The following is an 8717-nucleotide window of genomic DNA, read 5'->3' as shown; positions in this document are numbered from 1 at the left end:
TCAATAAAAGCCTTCAGTTACGTTCCTAACTCGTTGCTTTTTATTGGACGAATTGATAGGTATATCAATCTAGTAAGACGTTAAACCGGGCTCTCGGATCCCATGAGAGTATGCCGAAAAGAACGAGGATGTCTCGCCCATTATTTATATCTCAACCAAAGACACTAAAGCAGAAAATCTCGTCATTAAGGTTGATAAATATTTTTGAAATTACATTGCCTCCTAAAGGAGAAATTTATGTTTCTGCTCCCTAATCATTTGGCTCTGGTCCCGCTACTCTTTAATTCGGTGACAATCTCAGCAGAAGAAAGGAGGAGTTCGACAATCTCCGAATCGCGATCACTGCTCCAACTTCATTCAAGAAGTTGAAGAATTGCAGTGGTCTCTTTTAATTTTAACAAGATATGAGTAATGCATGGGGCACAGACCAGGAGCACCAGAGCGACTCTGACGAAATTGCATTTGAAAGCTTATTTTAGGCAAGATTCAGTTAAATGCTCGGAAATTGTACCAGTATCAAACGTAATAATGACGAGAATGGGAGCTGAACCCTCGCGTACAGATCGGCAATAGATTAACAGTCTATCGCCTTAACCTTTCGGCCACCTCGACTCAACCATATACTGCTCTCAGCCATTCCATTTCCTGCTTTTTGCATCTAAGCAGAAATACCCTGAAAGAAAGTCCACTTCACCGCTTATCCTGCCCGTGCACCCAGATCTACAATGTTGAAAATGTACAATCAGCTTAATGTAAGCAAAAGGCCTTCCACTGCTTCAGTTGAGGGACTGTCAAAAATTGTCGGTTTGAAGCCAGATTCGGAACAGAAGAAGTGTCGCCCAGTTAATTAAACGACCGCAGCAGGACTCGAACCTGCAATCTTCTGATAACTGAAAAACTCGCTAACCGAATTCAGACGCCTTACCCATTAGGCCACGCAGCCGCAGATGCTGCTGAGTTTCTTTTTATGGGGAGAATTGTGAGCAGATTCAAGGAAACTGCTCGCAAAAAGAAGCGGATTGAGGAAAAGTTAAACATTTTAACTGAATGAACTGGACTTCTGCGAGCTGGGTTTGCACCAGCGCAGGGAATCGCAATGCAACTTAAAACATAACATCGGCGGCTCGTTGGTCTAGGGGTATGATTCTCGCTTAGGGAATTTCCATGGCTTAAATTGCGAGAGGTCCCGGGTTCAAATCCCGGACGAGCCCCGCCACATTTAGTTGAATTCAACACCTCGGTCATGAAAACTGAAATCGTTCTCCTTTAAAAAAAACGGAATGATCCGGGACTGTGAGCTCTGCCATTTCAAACAGAAACAGAATGATCCGGGACTGTGAGCACTCTCTTTTTAAACAGACCCAGAGTGATTAACAACTGACCACGACCCATTCCATTATAGACAGGCCTGATTTTCAATGCTTATGAAATCGATGGCAACATATATCGGACTGTTTCTATAACAGGCGGCCGATTACGATGCCCGCTTTTCTGTTGTGTGACAAATTGAAAGTTTACTCCATTGTAATTTTCCCTTTATCTCCGTCATTTCTCTCCAGCCAAATGAACTGAGTCTAGGTGTCAGCCGTGGCTCAGCGGCAGCAAAGACAAGCACCACTCCAGAGACTTGAGCAGATAATCCAGGCAGACACTCCAGTGCAGTAATGACGTAGTGCTGCACTGTTGGTGCCTCCGTCTTTCTAGTAAGACGTTAAACCGGGCCCTCGGATCCCATGAGAGTATGCCGAAAAGAACGAGGATGTCTCGCCCATTAGTTATATCTCAACCAAAGACACTAAAGCAGAAAATCTCGTCATTAAGGTTGATAAATATTTCTGAAATTACATTGCCTCCTAAAGGAGAAATTTATGTTTCTGCTCCCTAATCATTTGGCTCTGGTCCCGCTACTCTTTAATTCGGTGACAATCTCAGCAGAAGAAAGGAGGAGTTCGACAATCTCCGAATCGCGATCACTGCTCCAACTTCATTCAAGAAGTTGAAGAATTGCAGTGGTCTCTCTTAATTTTAACAAGATATGAGTAATGCATGGGGCACAGACCAGGAGCACCAGAGCGCCTCTGACGAAATTGCATTTGAAAGCTTATTTTAGACAAGATTCAGTTAAATGCTCGGAAAGTGTACCAGTATCAAACGTAATAACGACGAGGATGGGAGCTGAACCCTCGCGTACAGATCGGCAATAGATTAACTGTCTATCGCCTTAACCTTTCGGCCACCTCGACTCAACCATATACTGCTCTCAGCCATTTCATTTCCTGCTTTTTGCATCTAAGCAGAAATACCCTGAAAGAAAGTCCACTTCACCGCTTATCCTGCCCGTGCACCCAGATCAACAATGTTGAAAATGTACAATCAGCTTAATGTAAGCAAAAGGCCTTCCACTGCTTCAGTTGAGGGACTGTCAAAAATGTTCGGTTTGAAGCCAGATTCGGAACAGAAAAAGTGTCGCCCAGTTAATTAAACGACTGCGGCAGGACTCGAACCTGCAATCTTCTGATGACTGAATAACTCATAACCGAAGTCAGACGCCTTATCCATTAGGCCACGCAGCCGCTGATACTGCTGGTTGTCTTTTTATGGGGAGAATTGTGAGCAGATTCAAGGAAACTGCTCGCAAAAAGAAGCGGATTGAGGAAAAGTTAAACATTGTAACTGAATGAACAGGACTTCTGCGAGCTGGGTTTGCACCAGCGCAGGGAATCACAATGCAACTTGAAACACAGCATCGGTGGTTCGTTGGTCTAGGGGTATGACTCTCGCTTAGGGAATTTTCGTGGCTTAAAATGCGAGACGTCCCGGGTTCAAATCCCGGGCTGAGCCCCGCCGCATTTAGTTAAACTCAACACCTCGGTCATGAAAGCTGAAACCGTTCTACTTTAAAAAATACGGAATTAATCGGGACTGTGAGCTCTGCCATTTTAAACAGAAACAGAATGATCCGGGAATGTGAGCACTCCCGGTTTAAATAGACCCAGAGTGATTAACAACTGACCACGACTCATTCCATTATAGACAGGCCTGATTTTCAATGCTTATGAAATCGATGGCAACATATATCGGACTGTTTCTATAACAGGCGGCCGATTACGATGCCCGCTTTTCTGTTGGGTGACAAATTGAAAGTTTACTCCATTGTAATTTTCCCTTTATCTCCGTCATTTCTCTCCAGCCAAATGAACTGAGTCTAGGTGTCAGCCGTGGCTCAGCGGCAGCAAAGTCAAGCACCACTCCAGAGACTTGAGCAGATAATCCAGGCAGACACCCCAGTGCAGTAATGAGGTAGTGCTGCACTGTTGGTGCCTCCGTCTTTCTAGTAAGACGTTAAACCGGGTCCTCCGATCCCATGAGAGTATGCCGAAAAGAACGAGGATGTCTCGCCCATTATTTATATCTCAACCAAAGACACTAAAACAGAAAATCTCGTCATTAAGGTTGATAAATATTTTTGAAATTACATTGCCTCCTAAAGGAGAAATTTATGTTTCTGCTCCCTAATCATTTGCCTCTGGTCCCGCTACTCTTTCATTCGGTGACAATCTAAGCAGAAGAAAGGAGGAGTTCGACAATCTCCGAATCGCGATCACTGCTCCAACTTCATTCAAGAAGTTGAAGAATTGCAGTGGTCTCTTTTAATTTTAACAAGATATGAGTAATGCATGGGGCACAGACCAGGAGCACCAGAGCGACTCTGACGAAATTGCATTTGAAAGCTTATTTTAGGCAAGATTCAGTTAAATGCTCGGAAATTGTACCAGTATCAAACGTAATAATGACGAGAATGGGAGCTGAACCCTCGCGTACAGATCGGCAATAGATTAACAGTCTATCGCCTTAACCTTTCGGCCACCTCGACTCAACCATATACAGCTCTCAGCCATTCCATTTCCTGCTTTTTGCATCTAAGCAGAAATACCCTGAAAGAAAGTCCACTTCACCGCTTATCCTGCCCGTGCACCCAGATCTACAATGTTGAAAATGTACAATCAGCTTAATGTAAGCAAAAGGCCTTCCACTGCTTCAGTTGAGGGACTGTCAAAAATTGTCGGTTTGAAGCCAGATTCGGAACAGAAGAAGTGTCGCCCAGTTAATTAAACGACTGCGGCAGGACTCGAACCTGCAATCTTCTGATGACTGAATAACTCATAACCGAAGTCAGACGCCTTATCCATTAGGCCACGCAGCCGCTGATACTGCTGGTTGTCTTTTTATGGGGAGAATTGTGAGCAGATTCAAGGAAACTGCTCGCAAAAAGAAGCGGATTGAGGAAAAGTTAAACATTTTAACTGAATGAACAGGACTTCTGCGAGCTGGGTTTGCACCAGCGCAGGGAATCGCAATGCAACTTAAAACATAACATCGGCGGCTCGTTGGTCTAGGGGTATGGTTCTCGCTTAGAGAGTTTCTATGGCTTAAATTGCGAGAGGTCCCGGGTTCAAATCCCGGACGAGCCCCGCCACATTTAGTTGAATTCAACACCTCGGTCATGAAAACTGAAATCGTTCTCCTTTAAAAAAAACGGAATGATCCGGGACTGTGAGCTCTGCCATTTCAAACAGAAACAGAATGATCCGGGACTGTGAGCACTCTCTTTTTAAACAGACCCAGAGTGATTAACAACTGACCACGACCCATTCCATTATAGACAGGCCTGATTTTCAATGCTTATGAAATCGATGGCAACATATATCGGACTGTTTCTATAACAGGCGGCCGATTACGATGCCCGCTTTTCTGTTGGGTGACAAATTGAAAGTTTACTCCATTGTAATTTTCCCTTTATCTCCGTCATTTCTCTCCAGCCAAATGAACTGAGTCTAGGTGTCAGCCGTGGCTCAGCGGCAGCAAAGTCAAGCACCACTCCAGAGACTTGAGCAGATAATCCAGGCAGACACCCCAGTGCAGTAATGAGGTAGTGCTGCACTGTTGGTGCCTCCGTCTTTCTAGTAAGACGTTAAACCGGGCCCTCGGATCCCATGAGAGTATGCCGAAAAGAACGAGGATGTCTCGCCCATTAGTTATATCTCAACCAAAGACACTAAAGCAGAAAATCTCGTCATTAAGGTTGATAAATATTTCTGAAATTACATTGCCTCCTAAAGGAGAAATTTATGTTTCTGCTCCCTAATCATTTGGCTCTGGTCCCGCTACTCTTTAATTCGGTGACAATCTCAGCAGAAGAAAGGAGGAGTTCGACAATCTCCGAATCGCGATCACTGCTCCAACTTCATTCAAGAAGTTGAAGAATTGCAGTGGTCTCTTTTAATTTTAACAAGATATGAGTAATGCATGGGGCACAGACCAGGAGCACCAGAGCGCCTCTGACGAAATTGCATTTGAAAGCTTATTTTAGACAAGATTCAGTTAAATGCTCGGAAAGTGTACCAGTATCAAACGTAATAACGACGAGGATGGGAGCTGAACCCTCGCGTGCAGATCGGCAATAGATTAACTGTCTATCGCCTTAACCTTTCGGCCACCTCGACTCAACCATATACTGCTCTCAGCCATTTCATTTCCTGCTTTTTGCATCTAAGCAGAAATACCCTGAAAGAAAGTCCACTTCACCGCTTATCCTGCCCGTGCACCCAGATCAACAATGTTGAAAATGTACAATCAGCTTAATGTAAGCAAAAGGCCTTCCACTGCTTCAGTTGAGGGACTGTCAAAAATGTTCGGTTTGAAACCAGATTCGGAACAGAAAAAGTGTCGCCCAGTTAATTAAACGACTGCGGCAGGACTCGAACCTGCAATCTTCTTATGACTGAATAACTCATAACCGAAGTCAGACGCCTTACCCATTAGGCCACGCAGCCGCTGATACTGCTGGGTGTCTTTTTATGGGGAGAATTGTGAGCAGATTCAAGGAAACTGCTCGCAAAAAGAAGCGGATTGAGGAAAAGTTAAACATTTTAACTGAATGAACAGGACTTCTGCGAGCTGGGTTTGCACCAGCGCAGGGAATCACAATGCAACTTGAAGCACAGCATCGGTGGTTCTTTGGTCTAGGGGTATGACTCTCGCTTAGGGAATTTTCGTGGCTTAAAATGCGAGACGTCCCGGGTTCAAATCCCGGACTGAGCCCCGCCTCATTTAGTTAAACTCAACACCTCGGTCATGAAAGCTGAAACCGTTCTACTTTAAAAAATACGGAATTAATCGGGACTGTGAGCTCTGCCATTTTAAACAGAAACAGAATGATCCGGGACTGTGAGCACTCCCGGTTTAAACAGACCCAGAGTGATTAACAACTGACCACGACCCATTCCATTATAGACAGGCCTGATTTTCAATGCTTATGAAATCGATGGCAACATAAATCGGACTGTTTCTATAACAGGCGGCCGATTACGATGCCCGCTTTTCTGTTGGGTGACAAATTGAAAGTTTACTCCATTGTAATTTTTCCCTTTATCTCCGTCATTTCTCTCCAGCCAAATGAACTGAGTCTAGGTGTCAGCCGTGGCTCAGCGGCAGCAAAGTCAAGCACCACTCCAGAGACTTGAGCAGATAATCCAGGCAGACACCCCAGTGCAGTAATGAGGTAGTGCTGCACTGTTGGTGCCTCCGTCTTTCTAGTAAGACGTTAAACCGGGTCCTCCGATCCCATGAGAGTATGCCGAAAAGAACGAGGATGTCTCGCCCCTTATTTATATCTCAACCAAAGACACTAAAACAGAAAATCTCGTCATTAAGGTTGATAAATATTTTTGAAATTACATTGCCCCCTAAAGGAGAAATTTATGTTTCTGCTCCCTAATCATTTGCCTCTGGTCCCGCTACTCTTTCATTCGGTGACAATCTCAGCAGAAGAAAGGAGGAGTTCGACAATCTCCGAATCGCGATCACTGCTCCAACTTCATTCAAGAAGTTGAAGAATTGCAGTGGTCTCTTTTAATTTTAACAAGATATGAGTAATGCATGGGGCACAGACCAGGAGCACCAGAGCGACTCTGACGAAATTGCATTTGAAAGCTTATTTTAGGCAAGATTCAGTTAAATGCTCGGAAATTGTACCAGTATCAAACGTAATAATGACGAGAATGGGAGCTGAACCCTCGCGTACAGATCGGCAATAGATTAACAGTCTATCGCCTTAACCTTTCGGCCACCTCGACTCAACCATATACTGCTCTCAGCCATTCCATTTCCTGCTTTTTGCATCTAAGCAGAAATACCACTTCACCGCTTATCCTGCCCGTGCACCCAGATCTACAATGTTGAAAATGTACAATCAGCTTAATGTAAGCAAAAGGCCTTCCACTGCTTCAGTTGAGGGACTGTCAAAAATTGTCGGTTTGAAGCCAGATTCGGAACAGAAGAAGTGTCGCCCAGTTAATTAAACGACCGCAGCAGGACTCGAACCTGCAATCTTCTGATAACTGAAAAACTCGCTAACCGAATTCAGACGCCTTACCCATTAGGCCACGCAGCCGCAGATGCTGCTGAGTTTCTTTTTATGGGGAGAATTGTGAGCAGATTCAAGGAAACTGCTCGCAAAAAGAAGCGGATTGAGGAAAAGTTAAACATTTTAACTGAATGAGCAGGACTTCTGCGAGCTGGGTTTGCACCAGCGCAGGGAATCGCAATGCAACTTAAAACATAACATCGGCGGCTCGTTGGTCTAGGGGTATGATTCTCGCTTAGGGAATTTCCATGGCTTAAATTGCGAGAGGTCCCAGGTTCAAATCCCGGACGAGCCCCGCCACATTTAGTTGAATTCAACACCTCGGTCATGAAAACTGAAATCGTTCTCCTTTAAAAAAAACGGAATGATCCGGGACTGTGAGCTCTGCCATTTCAAACAGAAACAGAATACATAGATACATAGAAGATAGGAGCAGGAGTAGGCCATTCGGCCCTTCGTGCCTGCTCCGCCATTCGATGAGATCATGGCTGATCCTTTAATTCAGTATCCCGTCCCCGCCTTCTCTCCGTAACCCTTAACCCCTTTTGCCCGTAGAAATATATCTAATTCCCTCTTAAATATATTTAATGAGCTGGCGTACACTGCCCTCTGTGGCAATGAGTTCCACAGGTTCACCACTCTCTGAGTGAAGAAATTCCCCCTCATCTCTGTCCTAAATGGTTTAGCCCTTATCCTTAAATTATGTCCTCTAGTTCTGTTCTCACCCGCCAAGGGAAACATTCCTTCTGCATCCAGTCTGTCTAGACCTGTCAGAATTTTATACACTTCTATGAGGTCCCCTCTCAATCTTCTAAACTCCAGTGTGTACATCCCTAAACTACATAGTCTCTCCTCATAGGTCATTCCCGCCATTCCTGGTATCAGCCTGGTGAATCGCCGCTGCACCCCCTCCATGGCAAGAACATCCTTCCTCAGATGAGGCGACCAAAACTGTACACAGTACTCGAGGTGTGGTCTCACCAGTGCCCTGTACAGCTGCAGCAAGGTATCCCTGTTCCTGTATTCTAACCCTTTTGCTATGAAGGCCAGCATACCGTTTGCCTTCTTGACCGCCTGTTGCACCTGCATGCTCGCCTTCAGTGACTGGTGTACAAGAACACCCAGGTCTCTCTGTACTTCCCCCTCTCCCAATCTATTGCCATTTAAATAATAATTTGCCCTCCCGTTCCTGCACCCAAGGTGGATAACTTCGCACTTGTCCACATTATAGTGCATCTGCCATTTATCCGCCCAATCGCCCAGTCTGTCCAAATCGCTCTGGAGCTTCCTG

At 45.0% G+C, this 8717-nt stretch overlaps 3 non-coding genes across 3 annotated transcripts; 1 reads left to right on the top strand and 2 right to left on the bottom strand.

Moving 5' to 3' along the window:
* Positions 1 to 1121: 1121 nt before the first annotated feature.
* On the top strand, positions 1122 to 1211 carry trnap-agg (transfer RNA proline (anticodon AGG)). The gene is given in 2 exon segments: positions 1122 to 1157; positions 1176 to 1211. It is a non-coding gene; the product is annotated as a tRNA-Pro (tRNA).
* Positions 1212 to 2483: 1272 nt separating this feature from the next.
* On the bottom strand, positions 2484 to 2573 carry trnar-ucg (transfer RNA arginine (anticodon UCG)). The gene is given in 2 exon segments: positions 2484 to 2519; positions 2537 to 2573. It is a non-coding gene; the product is annotated as a tRNA-Arg (tRNA).
* A 1541-nt stretch (positions 2574 to 4114) lies between these two features.
* Positions 4115 to 4204, bottom strand: trnar-ucg (transfer RNA arginine (anticodon UCG)). The gene is given in 2 exon segments: positions 4115 to 4150; positions 4168 to 4204. It is a non-coding gene; the product is annotated as a tRNA-Arg (tRNA).
* Positions 4205 to 8717: the final 4513 nt, after the last annotated feature.

This window comes from Somniosus microcephalus, unplaced genomic scaffold (assembly GCF_052327205.1).
Source record: "Somniosus microcephalus isolate GS21.2 unplaced genomic scaffold, FLI_Smic_1.0 unresolved_chr1, whole genome shotgun sequence".
In the NCBI taxonomy this organism is placed as follows: domain Eukaryota; kingdom Metazoa; phylum Chordata; class Chondrichthyes; order Squaliformes; family Somniosidae; genus Somniosus; species Somniosus microcephalus.
The sequence above is the reverse complement of the archived record's forward strand: the minus strand, read 5'-3'. Positions and strand labels throughout refer to the sequence as shown.